Raw genomic sequence first — 21,553 nt, 5'->3', positions numbered from 1 at the left:
GGGTATTGGACAGTAGTTTTGTGGATCACTTCTACTACAGTTATTAGGGTTCCTTCCTGTTCCACTCACGTATGGAGCGTGGAAAGAATGATTGCTTGAATGCCTCTGTGCCTGTAGTAAGTATTCTAATCTTAACCTCACGACCACTGTGTGAGCGATACGTAGGGAGTTGTAGTACATCCCTAGAGTAATCGTTTCTAGTCAATTCTTGAAAATTCGTTAAAAGAGTTTCTTGGAATAGTTTACATCTGTCTTCAAGAGTCTGCCATTTCAGTTCCTTCAGTATCTCTGTGACACTCTCCCATGGATTAAACGAATCTGTCACCATTCGTGGTGCCCTTCTCTGTATATGTTCAATATCCCTTCTTAGTCCTATGTGGTACGGGTCCCACACACTTGAGCAATATTCTAGGATGGGTCGCACAAGCGATTCGTAAGCAGTCTCTTTTGTAAACTGATTGCACTTCCCCAGTATTATACCAAAGTCTACTACCTGCTTTACCCACGACTGAAACTATGTGACCATTCAATTTCATATCCCTACAAAGTGTTGCACCCAGGTATTTGTATGAGCTGGCCGATTCCAACAGTAATTATGGTCATAGGATACACAATTTTTGTCGTTTTGTGAAGTGCAAAATTTTACATTTCTGAACATTTAAAGAAAGTTGCCAATTCCTGCATCACGTGAGTGGTATTCCCAACTACCTGTTCTGAGTAGTTTTCAGAGAAGGCATTTAGCAATGTTTCACAGGATGTCTTATCGCGCCCAGCACTAACAGAACTGTAATTTTTCCAGTTAATTGTTGGATGAGTAAAGTCTCCACTGATGAGTACTGGGGAAATTACATACAAGTGAAATGACGTTTTCTCTAAAGTTTTCGGTTACATCGAGAGATGAGACTGGTGGGTTATAGAAGGATCCAATCATCATTTTATGCCCACCTCTGATACTGAGTCTTGTCCATACAATCTCACGTGCAGTTTCAGCTTCTACCTTAGTAGATTTAAGTTTCTTGTCTATTGCCACAGATACACCACCTCCATTTCCCGTTTGCCTATCCTTTTGATATACACTTAAATTTTTCCCAAAAATCTCACTATTACTAATTTCAGGTTTGAACCAGCTTTCTGTACCTAGTATTATAGGAGCTTCACTGCTTTTCTTGAGCATTTCAAACTATGGCACTTTGTTAAGATTGCTTCAGCACTATACCATTAGGATTTTAATACTCTCGCCTATTGGAGGCATTTATTTCGATCTTACACTGATATTTCAGGGTTTCCTACAGCTATCGTTATCTGGAATGGATGGAGAGTCACCTAATCTAAAAAAAAAAAAAAAACCTTGTGTGCACTCTACACACAGTCAGCTACCTGAGTAGCAACCTCTGATGTGTAGTGCACACATGACCTATTTATGGTGACTCTACAGTTCTCAGCCGCGCGGGTAGCCGTGTGGTCTAGGGCGCCTTGTCACTGTTCGCGCGGCTCCCCCCGTCGGAGGTTCGAGTCCTCCCTCGGGTATGAGTGTGTGTTGTCCTTAGCGTAAGTTAGTTTAAGTTAGATTAATTAGTGCGTAAGCCTAGGGACCGATGACCTCAGCAGTTTGGTCCCATAGTCCTTACCACAAATTTCCAGATTTACAGTTCTCAACCCTATGGCGCAAGGCAGGTAATTGCAGCCAAGCTTGTAACAGAACTTCAGACGTCTCTGGTTCAGTCCTTCAAATCGACTTAGAATCAAAGGGCTACCATCACTTCTGGAGACAATGCTGCGAATTGTGAGCTTCGTTGAAACTCCAAGTGCAAGGCTGGTCTTCTCATCCTTCTCGCCAGTCACTGGAGTGACCCAAGAATGACTTAGGAGCCCGGACGACACGCATCATTTTTTCCACGTGCGCCACAATCTGCAGTTGGTTGCATCCTGTTCCCTCAATGGCTGCTGGAATAGCCCCCAAGCTACATACTGAGTGCGTCTGGTGGCCTTTCCTGTCCCTTACTGCCATTTCCCTAGGATGTACCGTCATTTTGCCGCACGTTTGAACTGCCGACGATTAATAGTCCCCTACTCCTGACATCGGACAAAACAGGTTTCTCCAAAACTGGTGAAATGAGTCCCACTGGTTCCGTTCCCGTTTCAGTGAAAGAGAGCACCTCGAATTTGTTATTTAGAGGGATCAGTACAATTCCCTGATTCTTCCCTAGTCCCCATCTACCCTATATAGGACGCTTGGATCTACCATTCACATGGCACTCGCGATCAAGTGGACGGGGGTAATGACAGATCGTGTAGTTTCTGCAGAGGAGACGGGATCCATGGGAGAGGATAGTACCTGAGGTACCTCCGGTACAGGTATCACAGGCACACGACTCTCAGAAGCTCTTCCAACACACCGATTCGCAGCAGCTGCCAATCGATTGACAGTAGTCGGGGCAATCTCCAGCTGCTTGCGAATGTCAACCGACTCATCCCGTGTTTCAGAACAGCATTCACAGTGGGGCTGCATCTTGGTTGGAACGGTGTGTTGCAAGGCAGTGAACAAAGAAAGAACTTTAAATTAAACCTGCTGATTATCTTTTAATCTGTTGAGCTAAAAAGTTACTAGTTCCCTCTAAGAATTGAAGCAGATTTCTATTAAGGCTACACAAAAACCTATGGTAAAAATTACTAGTTTCCTAAAAGGTTTGATTTTAATTATAGTTGTTAGCAAACTCGAAAACCGAGTTAATTCATTAAATGCAGATAATAGGCTACTTCTGTTAAGGGAAAACTAGATTTAACACAAAATGTTAGTCAGAAAATCCACTATAGTAACTAAATCACAAACCCCGATATGTTACAATTGCTCGTAGATTATACGAAGAACAATGGTAGCTTCCACAAACTCTCAAAAACGCACGTTTATTTCTGTTGTTATACAATGAAATTGAGGGGTGGTGTACACTTTGGCTGAACTGTGAACCACCTACACTGATTTGCTACGAATTAAGTTACGTATCCAAAACACTTGTACCAGTAACTTACGAAAATACTGTTTTTTAAGCGTCCGAAAATTCTGAAACTAACCTGTTTTTCATCTAATTGTGCAATGAAATTAGAGAAAGATTGTTTTGAACGAAAATAGTCCTACTATTCTTAAAAATTCTAGAAGAGCCCAATTTAGTTTAAGTCTACAACTGACGATAACAATAGTTTATCGCGGCACTCGCTAATGTTCGAAATTTCACAATATATCACAATCCAAACGGGTATTGATACAATTAATGAAAGATTATACAGAAGAAGCGACGCGAACTGTAAAATATGCTAATGTAGAACTTTAAATCGACACACGATCTTGTACAAGCGGTCTGAAACAAGGGAAAATTCCTAAGTCGACTTTTATATGTAAATAAACGTGCATGTTGTATGGATTTTTCACTTCTGATTCTGTGCACACTCTACACCGGCGTGCCAAACAAGGACACTGCAGCGTAAGTATTCAAATGTGTGTGAAATCTTATGGGTCTTAACAGCTAAGGTCATCAGTCCCTAAGCTTACACAGTACTTAACCTAAATTATCCTAAGGACAAACACACACCCATGCCCGAGGGAGGACTCGAACCTCCGCAGCGTAAGTATGTCTCGATCAAAATCGCTAAAATGTGCAGCACCAACAAAGCACGTCTTCTGCCTATTGCAGCTAACAAGTGGTGTCTTTAGGTACATCGGTGTTTCCGGCCCTTCAATAGTATCAGACCCAGGAATATCTGATGACTCATCATAAGACGAGGAGAACGTCGAAGAAGGATCCACGCCTTCGCTTATAAAGCAGAAACTAGTACGGACAAGTAATACTGTAACCCGACGAAGATGTCAGTTTTCGTCCACAGATCTGGTCTGCAAAGTGTAGTTGATACGAGAAGTTCCTTTAGCTTGTTTTCCCTGTTTATAAGTGAAGAAATTTTGGTTCATGTTCATAACGAAACAAATCGATATTTTATTCAACATTCTGAACATCTGGCAGAAAGAACGAAGACAGATTGGACAGGCGTGACACAAAATGAATTATTTATTTTTGTAGCTGTGTCTCAAATTATGACAAGAGTAAAAAAAAAGTCTTTATCGAAGTATTTATCAAAACATCCACTTCTGGAATCTCCAGTTTTTTTCACTACTTCTTTCACGAGATAGATATTTGTGTATCCTACGATTTTTACACTTCAATGATAATACTGTGAATGCAACAAACTGCCTGTTCAAACTTCTTCCTATTTTGGATCACTTCCGTATTGACTTCAAAAAGCGTTTATACCCATTTTAAAACTTTCTGTTCAAAGGGAGACTAAAAATAAAACAGTATATTCCAGCAAAGCGAAATCGTTTTGGAATAAAATGGTTTTGATTTGTGACATTCAAACAAGTTATATTTTGGACTTCATTATTTACTGCAGAGAAGACACAAATGTCACAAAACATAATCTCGGGGTCTCTGGAGACGTCATCGCAACTCCAATTGAGCCATATTTGCAGAAGGGGCCAACGTTGTTTTCTGATAATGGGTACACATGCCGAGCACTCTTCTGTTGGTTGCATGAGTGGGCATTAAATGCCTTTGTTACAGTACGGCCCAACAGAAAAGATATGCCGAAAATGGCAGAGAAACTGCAAAAGGGAGAACTGACATTGAGGTCTGTTTGAGAGCTAATGTTGGCAAAGAAATGGTGTGACAGGAGGGCTCTAAATGCTGTCAACTTTTCATTCAGCAGACTTGCAAGAGACATCTAAAAAGGGCTACACAACTGGTGTAAAACGTGTCAAATCTTCCGTGTAATTTATTGTAACAAGTTGGTCGAGGCGACAGGATCATGAAAACCGCGGAAAGCGTCAGAAAGAGCACCAAATGGTACAAAAATATTTTTTTCCACCTAATAGACATGACGTTGTTCAATGCATTTTGTGTGTACATTTGGAAAACTGCCGTATGCGAATTTCCAGCTGAGCTTGACTCAGGAAAATTGTAAAACTACAAGGTCAAAAAAAAGGAGTTCAAGCAGGTGTGGCAGCCGAATTGACGGCCCGCAAAGGCTGACTGCTGGACGTTATCTTTCAGTTTGCCGGCCGCGGTGGCCTAGCGGTTCTAGGCGCTCAGTCCGGAGCCGCGCGACTGCTACGGTCGCAGGTTCGAATCCTGCCTCGGGCATGGATGTGTGTGATGTCCTTAGGTTAGTTAGGCTTAAGTAGTTCTAAGTTCTAGGGGACTGATGACCATAGATGTTAAGTCCCATAGTGCTCAGAGCCATTTGAACCACTTTCAGTTTAACTGCCAAGAAAAAACACAATAAACGAAAGCAGACAAGAATTTTCTGTAAAGCCTGCAAGCAGACACTATGTGAATTTCCCTGTATTTGCTATGTACCACGAAGTGAAAAACATTCCGTGGTGTTGGTACGTAAGTTAACGTCGTTTGTCTAAGTATTATGCCTGTATTTTTGTATGAAACCCAAACATAAGCAGCAGACACTGTGTTTATTTCTGTATTCTCAAATAATACGTAATTATCCGAACAGTGTGTGTAAAATTATTGCAGGAACTGAGTTTGTCTCTACCGTGCTGATTCATGAACAGTGTAAACCGTATATACTATGTGATCAAAAGTATCCGGACACCCCAAAAACATACGCTTTTCATATTAGATGCATTGTGCTGCCACCTACTGCCAGGTACTCCATACCAGCGACCTCAGTAGTCATTAGACATCGCGAGACAGCAGAATGGGCGCTCCGCGGAACTCACTACTTCCAACATGGTTCAAATGGTTCAAATGGCTCTGAGCACTATGGGACTCAACTGCTGTGGTCATAAGTCCCCTAGAACTTAGAACTACTTAAACCTAACTAACCTAAGGACAGCACACAACACCCAGCCATCACGAGGCAGAGAAAATCCCTGACCCCGCCGGGAATCGAACCCGGGAACCCGAGCGTGGGAAGCGAGAACGCTACCGCACGACCACGAGATGCGGGCTCCAACGTGGTCAGGTGATTGGGTGTCACTTGTGTCATACGTCTGTACGCGAGACTTCCACACTCCTAAACATCCCTAGGGCCACTGTTTCCGATGTGATAGTGAAGTGGAAACGTGAAGGGACACGTACAGCACAAATGCGTACAGGCCGACCTCGTCTGTTGACTGACAGATACCGCCGACAGTTGAAGAGGGTCGTAATGTGTAATAGGCAGACATCTATCCAGACCATCACACAGGAATTCCAAACTGCATCAGGATCCACTGCAAGTACTATGACAGTTAGGCGGGAGATGAGAAAACTTGGATTTCATGGTCGAGCGGGTGCTCATAAGCCACACATCACGCCTGTAAATGCAAAACGACGCCTTGCTTATTGTAAGGCGCGTAAACATTGGACGATTAAACGGTGGAAAAACGTTGTGGGGAGTGACGAATAACGGTACACAATGTGGCGATCCGATGGCAGGGTGTGGGTATGGCGAATGCCCCGTGAACGCCATCTGCCAGCGTATGTAATGCCAAAAGTAAAATTCGGACGCGTGGTCGTGTTTTTCAAGGATTGGGTTTGCACTCCTTGTTATTTTGCGTGGCCCTACACAGCACAGGCCTACATTGACGTTTTAAGCACCTTCTTGCTTCCCACTGTTGAAGAGCAATCCGGGGATGGATATTGCATCTTTCAACACGATAGAGCACCTGTTCATAATGCACGGCCTATGGCGGAGTGGTTACAGGACAATAACATCCCTGTAATGGAATGGCCTGCACAGACCCCTGATCTGAATCCTATAGAATACCTTTGGAATGTTTTGGAACGCCGACTTCGTGCCAGGCCTCAACGACCGACATCGATACCTCTCCTCAGTGCTGCACTCCGTGAAGAATGGGCTGCCATTCCCCATGAAACCTTCCAGCACCTGACTGAACGTATGCCTGCGAGAGTGGAAGCTGTGATCAAGGCTAAGGGTGGGCAAAAAAAAAAAAAAAAAAAAAAAAAAAAAAAAAAAAAAAAAAAAAAAGTTCAAATGGCTCTGAGCACTATGGGACTTAACATCTGAGGTCATCAGTCCCCTAGAACTTAGAACTACTTAAACCTAACTAACCTAAGGACATCACACACATCCTTGCCCGAGGCAGGATTCGAACCTGCGACCGTAGCGGTCGCGCGGTTCCAGACTGTAGCGCCTAGAACCGCTCGGCCACAAGGCCGGCTGGTGGGGCAACACCAATCTGAATTCCAGCATTACCGATGGAGGGCGTCACGGACTAAGTCATTTTCAGCCAGATGTCCGGATACTTTTGATCACATTCGTTCGTTTGAAATGGAAACAAAATGAAGATAAAGTTCATTTCTGCAAGAGATTTCTTATGGAGCGTTTTGCACTATGTGAAAAATGTGTGAACTAACGCTGATAATAAAGCGAGTGTATTACGTAATGCAATTATTAACAGTTGATAGAAAACATAAAAGTAAGCACAAAAATTATGTTTATTTCCGCCATATGATTGGTTTCACAACAGAACTGAGTGTCATTTCAATACCATTTTTAATCTTTCTGCTGCGCCAATGTGGATACAAAAAGGGGAAAAATCGTTTGCGTGTTATTATACACTGAAGAGCCAAAGAAACTGGTACACCTGGCTAACATCGTGTAGGCCCCCCCGCGAGCACGCAGAAGTGTCGCAACGCGACGTGGCCTGGACTCGACTGATGTATGAAGTAGTGCTGAAGAGAACTGACACTGAATCCTGGAGGGCTGTCCATAAATTCGTAAGAGTACGTGGGATGGAGATCTCTTCTGAACAGCACATTGCAAAGTATCCCAGATATGCTCAATAATGTTCATGTCTGGGGAGTTAAGACTCAGAAGAGTGTTCCTAGAGCCACGTTGAACGATTCTTTTGTCGTCGTTGGTGCCGTTCTTGCAGGATCTTTTCCCGGCCGCAGCTATCTCGAAGAATTGCCCAAGTCCGTCGGAATGCGCAATGGACATGGGATGGCTGCAGGTGATCAGACAGGATGCCTACGTACGTGTCACCCGTCAGAGTCGTATCTAGACGTAACAGGGGCCCCATGTCACTCCAACTGCACACGTCCCACACCATTACAGAGCTTCCATCAGCTTGAACATGCCCCTGCTGACATACAGGATCCATACACGTTCATCCGTTCGATACAATTTGAAACGAGACTCGTCCTATCAGGGAACGTGTTTCCAGTCATCAACGGTCCAATGAAGGTGTTGACAGGTCCAGGCGAGGCGTAAAGCTTTGTGTCGTGTAGTCATTAAGGGTACACGAATGGGCCTTCGGCTCCGAAAGTCCATATCGATGATGTTTCGTTGAATGGTTCGCACGCTGACACTTGTTGATGGCCAGTATTGAAATCTGCAGCAATTTGCGGAAGGGTTGCACTTCTGTCACATTGAACGATTCTTTTCAGTCGTCGTTGGTCCCGTTCTTGCAGGATCTTTTCCCGGCCGCAGCTATCTTGGAGATTTGAAGTTTTACCGGATTCCTGATATTCACGGTACAGTTGTGAAATTGTCGTATGGGAAAATGCCCACTTCATCGCTACCTCGGAGATGCTGAGTCCCTTCACTCGTGCGTCGGCTATAACGCCACGTTCAAACTCACTTAAATTTTGATAAGCTGCTATTGTAGCACCAGTAACCGATCTGAAAACTGCGCCAGACACTTGTTTTATATAGGCGTTGCCGACCGTAGCGCCGTATTCTGCTTGTGTACATACTCTATATTTGAATACGCACGCCTGTACCAGTTTCTTTGGCGCTTCAGTGTAAATGCGCGCTTACATGGCGAAAATAAAACATGAAATATGTATAAAATGTCACCAGCATAAAATACCAACTAGCATATAGTTAATATATCAGCGATTATGGCGGTCATATCTGAGAAAATCAAACTGGGCTGCACACGGCCGTGAACCGGCCGTTCAGGGGGACCAAGCGGTCATCGGTGCTTCCCGCCCACATCGTCGCCCATCGTGAAAGGGTTAATGCGTAGTTATTGATAGCTTGTAAATATTCTTTTATAACTTTATTAATTAAAGAAGTTGACTCTAGTGTCCACAGATCGGTTTGACTGCTATATCATTTTGTACCATCCTCTTATTTTTACTAATTAATTATTACTTTATTAATTACTGTGATTGAAATAAAACGGGTGGTCACAAGTAATTTGAATTTACTACACATTCTTTGTTTGAAGTGAATTAGAGAGTCTAAATCAGGATGGCTGTGAGGAAATTTTAATCCTGCTCCTTCCACCTATGGCACCATCTTCCACATCAGAAGTAATAGTTCATCTAGTAGACAGCAATATTATAGAAATAAAGAAAATGTCGTACCGACACCACAACAGTTGAAAATGATCTAGTTTCCTACAGATTTTTAGGCACTGACATCAAGAAGGCATAACTCTCTTTGCAACATCTCATGTTGGTGAGCGTTTGCATGTATATGATTTTTTACCAGTTCCACATTGTGGCCCTGATCGACCATTCAGTGCCAGTGCATGATCCTCTATCAGTTGCGTCATTCGGATGTGGTGTGGAAGGTATGGGGTTTGCACAACGTTTACCCAGACATCTGCCAACTTCCCAGACCACAGAACCAAATAGCAACTCAGTTGGCATCACACGGTTGCCCCCGTTCCAGCCCTCACAACAACAACTAAAAATCTCCTCCCTTTTAGATACAGAGGTGGGGATGTGTATCGTTACCTAAGTTTTTCAAGAAAATAGCGAAAGAAAAAAAGAAAATTTGTATTATAAGATAAAGAAACCATTCAGTATTGAGCAGTTTCTTCAATGAAACCCTATATGATGCGTGGTTCCTGAGATGATACACCTACTATTATTAAGACTGCAATTTTCCCCCGTTTCATTCCAGGTGAAGATAATGTTCATTACTACTAGTAGGCCACATCCAACACCTTCACGTAGGGCGCTTTAAATATTGTGCCGTTTGTGATGTACCACATGAGGAACATCATTTTTTCAAAACATATAAAAATACGTAAACATGTTCACCACACTTTCCCATTTCAGGTATGGTAAATAATGTCTGGCGCATGAGATGCTCTACTGTGCTGGCATGCAAGAGCTCTGTCTGATATTTGCTATGACTGCCTGACAAGACTCCACCAGCGTTTCACCAACAATATGTTGAATTCCTCCTGTAACTCATAGATGTTTTGGGGTTTACTGACAGATTATTATTGTGGTCTTCAATCCGAAGACTGGCTTCATGCAGCTATCCACGCTAGTCCATCCTGTACAAGCCTCTTCATCTCTGTGTAACTACCACAACCTACAGTCATTTGAACTTGATCTCCCTCTACAAAATTTTAACCCACCCCCATGCTTCCTTACATTACCAAACTGACAACTCCTTGATGAGTCATATAAAATGATGCCTTCTTTTAATCAAGTTGTGCCATAATTTTTTTTATAGAATTTGATTCAGTACCTTCTAATTTGTTATTCAATCTACCCATTTAATCTTTAGCACTCTTCTAGAGCACCACATTTCAAAACCTTATATTCTCTTCTTGTCTAAAATGCGTACTGTCCACTTTTCAAATGTGTACAAGGCTACACACCAGACCAATACTTTCATAAAAGACTTCCTAACACTTTAATTGATGTTATATGATAACAAATTCCTCTTCAGAAATAGTTTTCTTGCTATTGCCAGTCCTTCAGCATCACCGATTTAATTCGATTACACACCATTACCCTTGTTTTCCTTTTATTGAGGTTCATCTTATGACCTCCTTTCAAGACACTACCCATTCTGTTCCATTCTGTTATTTAACGGATGATTCATAGTATTCACACTTGTTAGCATCTGCCTTCTTTGGAACTGGAATTACTACATTCTGTTCCATATCCCTTGCTGTATTTGAGAGAATGACAATGTCATCTGCAAAACCTTAATGTTTTTATTTCTTTTCCATGAACTTTAATTCCCTTTCCAAATTTCTCCTTGGTTTCCAATAGCAAGCATAGGCTACAATCTTGATTCGCTCCCTTCTTAATTATGAATTTTTTCATGTCCTTCAACTGTTATAATTACACTGTGGTTCCTGTACAAGTTGTAAATAACGTTGTGCTTCTTGTATTTTATCCCTGCTGCCTTCAGGATTTCAAACAGTGCAGTCCAACGAACACAGTCAAACGTTTCCCTTAACATAAAAATGCTATAAATTTTTCTTTGCCTGTCTGAAATCTACCTTGTAGGATAAGTAGTAGAATCAGTACTGCCTCGTGCTGTTAAATTTCTCCGGAATCCTAAATGATCTTCCCTGAGGTCAGCTTCTGTCCATTTTTCCATTTTCTGTAGGTTATCTGTGACAATACTTTGCACCCACAACTTATTTAACAGATGATTCATAGTATCACACTTTTTAGCATCTGCCTTCTTTGGAACTGGAATTACTACATTCTTCTTGAAGTGTGAGGGTATTTTGCCTGTGTCACAGCAGGTGGAATAATTTTAACATGTATGGCTCTCCCACGGATCTCAATAGTTCTGAGGAAATATCATTCTCCTGCAGAGGTCTTGTTTCCGCATAGGGGTTTCAGTGATCTATCAAATTCTTTTCACAGCATCATATCTCCAATCTCATGTTCACCTGTTTACTTTTCTCTTTCTATCACATTGTCCTCAAGTTTGTTTCCCTTAGACACAGCCTCTATTGATTGCTTCTAACTGTTAGGACAATATCCCTGATTTTTCATTTGTGAAGTGACATCTGAGAGCCGAGTCAGCATTTCTTCTTTTGCTTTTCTACCATTAATTTCAGTTCGCGTTTTGTCCATGAGTGTCTGGACACTAACTTCCGTACCAGTAACAGCCTTTACATACGATCAGAATTTCTGTGCATTTTGTGAGAAATCCTTTGATAATATTCTGCTATGATAGTCGTTGCAGACTTCACACATTGCCCTTTCAACAGCCAAAAGCGTTACATTCAACATCTCCGTGTCATTAGCCTATGCTTTTTTTATACATATTAAGGAGTAATCTCCGCTTCTTTAGAAGTTTCTTTACAGTGACTGTGTATAATAAAGGATCCCACCCATCATGAACTGTTCTACTATGCTACCCTAGTCAGCTAAGGAAGAGCTCCAGTAGATGTAAGTGTAGGTAGCACTCAACAGACTTTCACTACGAAACCAAAACTGGAAAGTAGGAGGGAAGTTCTGTTGTCAGTTAGTAACCATGGAAGAGGTGTGGGCCAGATCTTGCAGGAAAAATTAGATGACACGTACCAGGTCACAAGTATTTTAAAGCCCAGCGCATGTCGTAGCAAAGTAATAGAGGATGTAGGATCATTGTGCAAGGCTTTTACAAAGCAGGGCCACGATGTGGTAGTGGGTGGAGCGGGAAACAGTATCGGTCAGGATCAGGACTACAATATTGAGTGTGACCCGGTAAAAATAGCATCTGCAGCGAACCATACAATTATTGGCTTGGTTCCTGCTTTCATGTGGTTGATCAGCTCCAATTGAACAGTTCTGTCAGGGGGATCAGTATGGAGCTAGATCAGCTGCTTTGGGAGGCTACTTTGTCAGGCATAGATTTGGTTCCTGTTGATGGTATTGGTCTCATAAGACAAGGCCTGAATCTCAGTAGGAAAGGGAAGAGTTAACTGGCTGGGATGATAGCAAAAACTTTAAGGGTGGGTGCACTGAAACACATGGGAGTAAGTCTGTTTTAGGATAAGATCAGTGTTAATCATCTAACATTGACTGAAATTAAGCTTAATGGAAAGATCAGACAGGCAGGTCTGTTAAAATATCACAAGATTCTCATACTGGTACAGGGAAAAATAATTTTAGAATTTCACAAGATTTTCATAAAAGCACAGAGCAAAATAATGTTAGTATATTGCATCAGAATACCAGGGGACTAAAAAACAAAGTAAATGAGCTTCTTGTTTGTTTAGAAGATTTGGAAACTGATGGTGGAATAGATGTACTATGCCTGTCTGAATATCATATAGTAACAGGGATGGAAATGGTAAATGTAGGTGGACGTAAGCTTTCAGCACATGTAAGTAGAGACACTATGAAAAGAGGAGGAGTTGCCATATATGTTAAACTCTGTCACACTATGAATAATTCTGAAACTATAAAATTTTGTGTAGAGCAACATATAGAAGCAAGTGCATGTGAGCTTAAACTAAATAATGGTACTTTTATAATTGTAGCTGTATATAGGTCTTCATTGGGAAATTTTCAGCTATATTTGAAGAATTTGGATTCTTTGACGTGCTATCTGTCGGACAAGGGAAGCAAATTATTGTCTGTGGTGATTTCAATGTAGATCTTCTGAAATAGTCCGACAAAAAGCTTGATCTTGAAGTATTACTTAGTTCTTTTATTTCGATGTAAGTTATTGATTTTCCTACTCAGGTGGTACAGGAAAGCAGCAAAATGGTAGATAATGTTTTTATAGACTAAGATAAATTTAATCAAATAAAAACTTTTCCGGTTAAGAATGGTCTGTCTGATCATGATGTACAGCTACTTACAGCATATGATATAGCTGCATACAGTAATGGAAAACAGTCCTCCAAAATCGTGCATTCATTTAACGATTTAACAACTGAAAATTTTAGGGAAAGCTGGCAATAGCTAGAATGGGATGTGGTGTACAGGGAACCTGATGCTAATTTAAAATTCAACCTATTTCATGATACTTTTGTGAGTATATTTGAAACCAGTTTCCTAAGAAAATTGTGAAACATAATAGTAAGAAACCATCTAAAAAGCCATGTCTTACCAAAGGGATAAAAATATCTTGTAAACAGAAAAGGGAAATGTATCTCATAGCTAGGAGGAGCAATGATCCAGAAATAGTAAAACATCATAAAAACTCTGCACTGTATTACGAAAAGTTATTAAGAAGTCCATAAGTATGTGCATTATGTCTGGGACTAGCACAGCTGAAAATAAAATTAAAACAATTTGGAATATTGTTAAAAGGGTAACAGGACAACCGAGAGCACAGGAAGAATGTATTTCTATCAAACTCAATGAAAAGTTAGTTAAGAAGGAGTCAGAGGTAGAAAATATTTTAATAATCATTTTTTAAGTGTTGTAGAGAAAATAGGACCCAGCTATTCATTAGAAAATGCAAGGCAGTATGTGGAAGAGGCAGTACCCATGCAATTTGATAAAATTGGAATTCAACCCATCTCTCCTACAGAAATAAGGAAAATAATAAATTCATTCAAAAGTAAAAGCTCACATGGAATTGATGACATTTACAACAAAGTACTAAAAAGCTTGTTCCCAACAGGTAAGTAGGATTCTCAGCCACATATGTAGTAGCTCACTGAAACAGGGCATTTTTCCAGGTGGACTGAAATATGCTATTGTTAAACCATTGCATAAAAAAGGGGCTAGGTCTGATGCTAACAACTTACAGCCAGTCTCACTTCTGACAGCTTTATCCATAATTCTTGAAATAGGAATGTATTGAAGAGTAGCATCATATATTTGTAAAATGAAGTACTAACAGAATGTCAGTTTGGTTTTCAGAAAGGCTTTTTAGCAGAAAATGGTATATATGCTTTCACTGATTGAATGCTAAATGCTTTGAATATCTGAACATCACCCACTGGGATACTTTGTGATCTCTCAAAGACTTTTGACTGTGTGAACCATGACATTCTTCTAGATAAGCTTAAGTATTGTGATACGAGTGGGACAGTGCACAAATGGTTTAATTCATATTTAACTGGAAGCATGCAGAAGGTTGGAATTAACGGTACAGATAGTCTGATAAAATCAGCAGAGTCCTCTAACTGGGGAGGTATCAAGAATAGTGTCCCACAGAGTTCAGTCTTGGGTACCTTATTGCTCTTAATATACATTAATGACTTGCCACCCTGTATTTATGAAGATGCAAAACTAGTTCTTTTTGCTGATGATACACATATGGTAGTCACCCCCAACAAACAAGAATCAGACGGTGAAATTGTAAATAATGTCTTTCAGAAAATTATTAAGTGATTCTCTGCCACGTGAAACCTCACTAAATTTTGAGAAAACATAGTATACGAAATCCTGTCCAGTAAATGGCATAACACCATTGATAAATATAGACTACGAACAGAAGTCTGTTGCTAAGGCAGAATATTCAAAATTTCTGGGTGCGTGCACTGATGAGAAATTGAATTGGAAGGATCACACTGATGATCTGCTGAAACAGTTGGGTTCAGTTACTTCTGCTATTAGGGTTACTGCAAATTTTGGTGATAAACATATCAGTAAATTAGCCTAATACGTCTATTTTCATTCGCTGCTTTCATATGGCACATATTTTGGGATAATTCAGTATTGAGAGAAAAAGTATTCATTGCACGAAAGTGTGTAATCAGAATAAAAGCTGGAGCCCACCCAAGAACACCTTTCAGACAATTGATTTAAGAAACTCGGGATATTCACAGTACGCCCCGCGGAATGGCTGAGCGGTTTGAGGCGCCATGTCACGGACTGCACGTCCCTCCCTCAGGCATGAGTGTGTGTGTGTTGCACTTAACATAATTTAGTTTAAGAAGTGTGTAAATCTAGAGACTGATGACCTCAGCAGTTTGGTCCCTTACAAGTTCACACGCATTTGAACATTTGATATTCACAGTACCTTCACAATATACATGTTCACTTATGAAATATGTTATTAATAAGCGATGCCAATTCAAAAATAACAGGGAAGTGTATAGCTACAACATTAGAAGAAAGGATGATTTTCACTGTTCTGGGTTAAATCTGACTTTGGCACAGAAAGGGGTTACTTACGCTGACACAAAAATCTTTGGTCATTTGCCAAATAGCATTACAAGTCTGACAGAAAGACAACCAACATTTCAAAAAAAAATTAAAGAATTTCTGAATGGCAAATCCTTCTACTCAATAGATGAACTCTTAGATATGAAGTAGTAAAAAACAGTTATTTTGTGTAAAGAAAACTTATTTTAAAGTAACACGTTCCACATCATTACGAAACGTTTTCATGGTCTATGGAACAAGTATTAATGTAATTATGTGCGTATGTATATATCTATCAAGTGAATAATCAGGTCAACTATTGTTTAAACCTGAGCCACAGTTCTTCTACATGCTCCTCTCCAGAGGTAAATGTTTCTAGTTGCTTAGTGAGATATGACACTACTGCATCTTTATCTAGTCTGCAGAAAATATGAATCCCATAGTTGAGGGCAAAGGAGGCCCCCCCTTCCCCCCCAGGCCCCCCATAGCTCTCATGCCATGGAAGGATGCGAAGAAGTCCAACAGTTGTTTATACTTTCTCTGTTTTGTAAAATGTTTACTCTATTAACACGCTTTGCTCAATAGTAACCTGATTAGACACAACAAGGAAGAAATGTGAGAAATTCAGAATGAAGCAACAATACAATGTTTATGGAAATCGAAATGATACACAATGAATGTGGCCAATCGATAAACAAAAATATATAAGGCAATTCCGAACCGCCGCGCTTCCTCAAGGACTCTTTAGTAGAGAAGGTGATGGTCAAAAAGTATAAATGTTCGGTGCTGCTTCTAAATGATTTGTGTTGACCTATTCTTCTTCGCTGAGAAGATTCGACAGGGCGTGTACTTATTGAAACATTGGTTGATGCCAAGCTCTCTGTAGGGAAGGGAGGGCAGGCTCCTTTTTTCTAACAGGACAAGAGCCCAAGGTGTTGGCACATTAATATCCAGACTAAACTAAACTGACATTGGTTTTGTATCGGCATAAGACAATTTCTGCAACTGACTGCCCAACTCGTTGGCCCGTTCAGTGGATGTTTTCTTGCATACTGGTGGAAGTTACAAGCCTGTGTCTTTCTGTTTCCAGTGAGGTCACTGAAACAGAGAAGGATGAAGGACCACTACCAAACACATCCAGACACGTCATGTCAGATCTACTTGAGAAGGTTTGATGAAAACTGGACCATCGCCAGAGCATCACACCCAATGTAGCAGAAACCTTGAACTAGCTTCTTTGAGGAACTGGAAATACAGCCTCACGAAATTGTCAGATAATTAACAACAATTCTGTATGTCCCTGGGCCACAGTTAGCCCTAATCATCTGAATGTAATCTAAGGAGTCTGCACCTAATTTTCGAAGACCCTGCAAGTGCTAGGCCTAAAGTTCAGTACTTCCGAACTCTGCGTCAACTGTATAGCAGTCTCTGCCCCTGTGGGTCGAGACAGAGGGTCTCTGTTCAAACAAAAAGCCTCGCTGAATCCACTGTGCCTCTACGTTGGCACGGAAAACACGACTGCTATGTGTGTCAAGAATCCAAGAGGATATCTACAGGGTGTCCAAATCTTTTGTTACAATTATACACATGGCAGTGGATCCTAAAATATTTTGAGACTAAGAACCAAAGGGCAGCAATGAGTACTTGAGGCAGTATAGTCTCGAAAAAGTCTTTTGTGAGGCATGTTCTTGCAAACTGCTTACATTTCACAGGGGTGTAAATGCGGTTATGTGGGTCCTTGGGCAAATGCATAAGGTGATCCCCCGTATATGACTATTCCCACTCCGCCCCATTCTCAACTGAACAAAACGTCGCCCACACGTCTCCCATAACCAGCCATCCTCTCCCCCCCCCCCCCCCGTCCCTCCACACACTACATTACATCATTACCCGGGTCACTGTCCTCCCACTTGTGTCAAACAGCTAAATAAGCAAAAAAAAAAAAAAAAAACAGCCTGTTCCATTTCAAATACTTTGGAGAAGCGTAATACAATCTTAACAACTTTTTCCCGATTTATCCATACATTAACAACTGTTCGTCCCTGCTAAGCGGGTCAAAGGCTGTTTACAGTCACTCGTTGACCAGTATGGTGTGGCAATATGAGATAGCAAAAGGAAAGCTGACGTTTAAATTTCGCGTTTAAGAAATTGTTCACTCAAGAGAATCGTGCAGTGAACCTTTATCACAATGTCCTTCATCCACGACATTTTATTTCCACAAGCCACACTTAGTCTTTAAGACCAGGTACGGGGCACCTGTCAGTAAGACGTTTACAGTGTAATACGTTTTGATTTATAACTCAAAAATTAATTATGTCAACGAAAATTAAGTTATGTGACTCGCAGAGTGTGTAACTAAAATCTGTTCACTTTTTCTCGTTCCTGAGCAGCGGGGAGCACGCAGCGCCAGACGTGTTGCAGCCAGCATAGCTGAGAACTGCATTGGCGGTGTCGGTGGCGCATACGAAGTGGAACGTAAAAGGACGGCGAGTCACTTACATATAAATGCTTCATTCATTGAAAAAAGTGTATAAATCATCAGTACCTATTTAGTGTGTGCGTAGTACATAGAGGAAAACCAGCTATGATCGAATTTCAAGAAGACATGCTTTCCGACATGCCAAGATCTCAATTTACGGCTCAAAACCAGCTGTTTCGAAAGGTCTTTATTTACTTGATGATAATTAAATTTATTTACTTGATGATAATTAAATCAAGACTCTAAGCTGTCGACAGACGTTGATATACATCAACGAGGACAGTTGAAAATGTGTGTCCCGACAGGGACTCGAACCCGGTATCTCCTGCTTACATGACAGACGCTCTCTCCATCTGAGTCACCGAGGGCGCAGAGGATAGTGCGACTGCAGGAATTTATCCCTTGCACGCTCCCCGTGAGATCCACATTCCCAACTTAAAAGTCCACACACTACATTCGTAGTGCCCCTGCGTATATCAACGGCTGTCGACAGCTTAGGGTCTTGATTTAATTATCATTTCATTATAAGAGAGCTGCATCGTCACCGATGGTATCTGTCCGAGAGAACAGATACCATCTTCATATATTTATTTACTGTAGTGAAAAACACAAGTTAAATCCTATGCGAAGTTGTTGGAACGCAAACAATGTGAAATACTATGAAACAGCATTAACAGTTCGTGCCTCAGCTCCATAAAAAGTTGTGATAGATTTTTCAATATGATTTTAATACTGATATCTACTGCTTGTCGTTTCATCACCAGGAAAGAAAAGGGAATGACGGAACACTTAAAAGAAGTTACAGAAAAGAAAAAAAATGTACAGGAGCGTGGCAAGAAGGACAGTAATGTAAATAGTATTAATGGAACACCCAAAGGAGAGGGAATGGCCAGAAAGGATTCCATGCATCTTTCCACGTGTATGCGCCGCTTAATCGCCATGTGTGGAATGAAATGTCTGTGGTACGTGACGGCAGTGCGTATTTTCCTCAGTCTTTATTTATCCACTACGAAGTATTTTTCTCAGCGGTACTGCTACAGATGTTTAAGGTTGGCGTATAGCAACTGTTTGGCCATCATATGCTAATATTTATGTTGACTTCTTTATTATAAGTTTTTCACTTCTGTAGGGCCTTTCAGTTTTGTGAAGGCACATGGTAGAAACTGAGTTTGCACATTGCCATTAACAAGCTTTGCTATTTTGAAAGACGCACACATGGTTACCAACTCCATCGCTCGATTTGTCACCTCTTTCATAACACTGTAGACAATTTACAGTAAGACACCAGATTTTATGAACGATTTGTATTTCCAGCCTATTCTCACACTTATTCATTTACGCAAAACTTTCGTTGTCTTGTTTAATTTATCGTTTTGGAACCAAATTAAAAATTAACATTTTGCCGCTGCCAAAAACCTGGAACCCTGGGCAGTGGCACGATTGCTAAGCTTTGATTTGTTTGCAGGCTGCAGATGATTTTTTAGGAGATCTGTGTGTAACCTCCTCCTCACTTATCGACCTTAATGACAGTGAAAAATTAAACCGCGTGTACCTAATGGAAATTTGGGAAAAGCAATCGTCACCGAAGTTAATCTGTCGGTAAAGAGGGAGGAAAGGGTTACATCTAAATGAAAGGAAAAATGAAAATGAAACTGGTGGAAATTAATTTTGAAAAGGGGTAAAGTTAATAAAGAAAGTAAATGTGCGGCCGTTACGTTAACAATTAACTAGCGGTAATTAGATATTTGAGATTTGGGGAAAATTACGGTCGCCAGTCCTATGGACAATTAGTATAGTAACTGAAAAGGAAAGGTTATTGCACATATAATTAGCACTAGAAGTGTGGCAACTGAAGGCTGACACGTGTAGTGTGAAAACTGAACGTTTGTCAGAAGTAATAAATTTCGCTACACTCTGACTTAATTTAGCGAAAGAATTAATAAAACCGGAAAATTGAAAGTTAATTTTAGTGACTGAAATTAATAGTGAGCTTTGTTTCTGAAGCACATCGAAATTCAGTAAAACACGGTTAGTCTTGGGCTACCTCAACAATCATTTCAAAAGCTACCTGAATCTACGCAATTTAGAAATAAGAGATTTAACTTTGAACTTGAATTAAATGATTCTGAACAATTAACTATAGTAAAATTTAGTACGTAGCAAGCTGAGCTGCAGTCACAGGTAAGCTAAAATACGGTAACAAAACTCGCACTCTTAATTTGTGCTTGTGTAATCTAAATATTGTAGCCAGCTATGAATACCTCAACTGAACTTTGAAATTAAAGCAGTGAAATCGAATGATATTACTTTAATGCTGGCGTTTGAATTTCTACATCTACATCTACATCTATACTCCGCGAGCCACCTTACGGTGTGTGGCGGAGGGTACTTATTGTACCACTATCTGATCCCCCCTTCCCTGTTCCATTCACGAATTGTGCGTGGGAAGAACGACTGCTTGTAAGTCTCCGTATTTGCTCTAATTTCTCGGATCTTTTCGTTGTGATCATTACGCGAGATATATGTGGGCGGTAGTAATATGTTGCCCATCTCTTCCCGGAATGTGCTCTCTCGTAATTTCGATAATAAACCTCTCCGTATTGCGTAACGCCTTTCTTGAAGTGTCCGCCACTGGAGCTTGTTCAGCATCTCCGTAACGCTCTCGCGCTGACTAAATGTCCCCATGACGAATCGCGCTGCTTTTCGCTGGATCATGTCTATCTCTTCTATTAATCCAACCTGGTAAGGGTCCCATACTGATGAGCAATACTCAAGAATCGGACGAACAAGCGTTTTGTAAGCTACTTCTTTCGTCGATGAGTCACATTTTCTTAGAATTCTTCCTATGAATCTCAACCTGGCGCCTGCTTTTCCCACTATTTGTTTTATGTGATCATTCCACTTCAGATCGCTCCGGATAGTAACTCCTAAGTATTTTACGGTCGTTACCGCTTCCAATGATTTACCACCTATGGCATAATCGTACTGGAATGGATTTCTGCCCCTATGTATGCGCATTATATTACATTTATCTACGTTTAGGGAAAGCTGCCAGCTGTCGCACCATTCATTAATCCTCTGCAGGTCTTCCTGGAGTACGTACGAGTCTTCTGATGTTGCTACTTTCTTGTAGACAACCGTGTCATCTGCAAATAGCCTCACGGAGCTACCGATGTTGTCAACTAAGTCATTTATGTATATTGTAAACAATAAAGGTCCTATCACGCTTCCTTGCGGTACTCCCGAAATTACC

The 21,553-nt window shown here is 40.9% G+C and overlaps 1 protein-coding gene across 4 annotated transcripts in view; it reads right to left on the bottom strand.

The window, feature by feature from the left end:
- LOC126259978 (uncharacterized) overlaps positions 1–21,553 on the bottom strand; it is a 694,543-nt gene that overhangs the window by 41,998 nt on the left and 630,992 nt on the right. The window lies entirely within an intron of this gene.

Source organism: Schistocerca nitens, chromosome 5 (assembly GCF_023898315.1).
Source record: "Schistocerca nitens isolate TAMUIC-IGC-003100 chromosome 5, iqSchNite1.1, whole genome shotgun sequence".
NCBI classification, from domain to species: domain Eukaryota; kingdom Metazoa; phylum Arthropoda; class Insecta; order Orthoptera; family Acrididae; genus Schistocerca; species Schistocerca nitens.
This window is presented reverse-complemented; position numbering and strand designations above follow the sequence as displayed.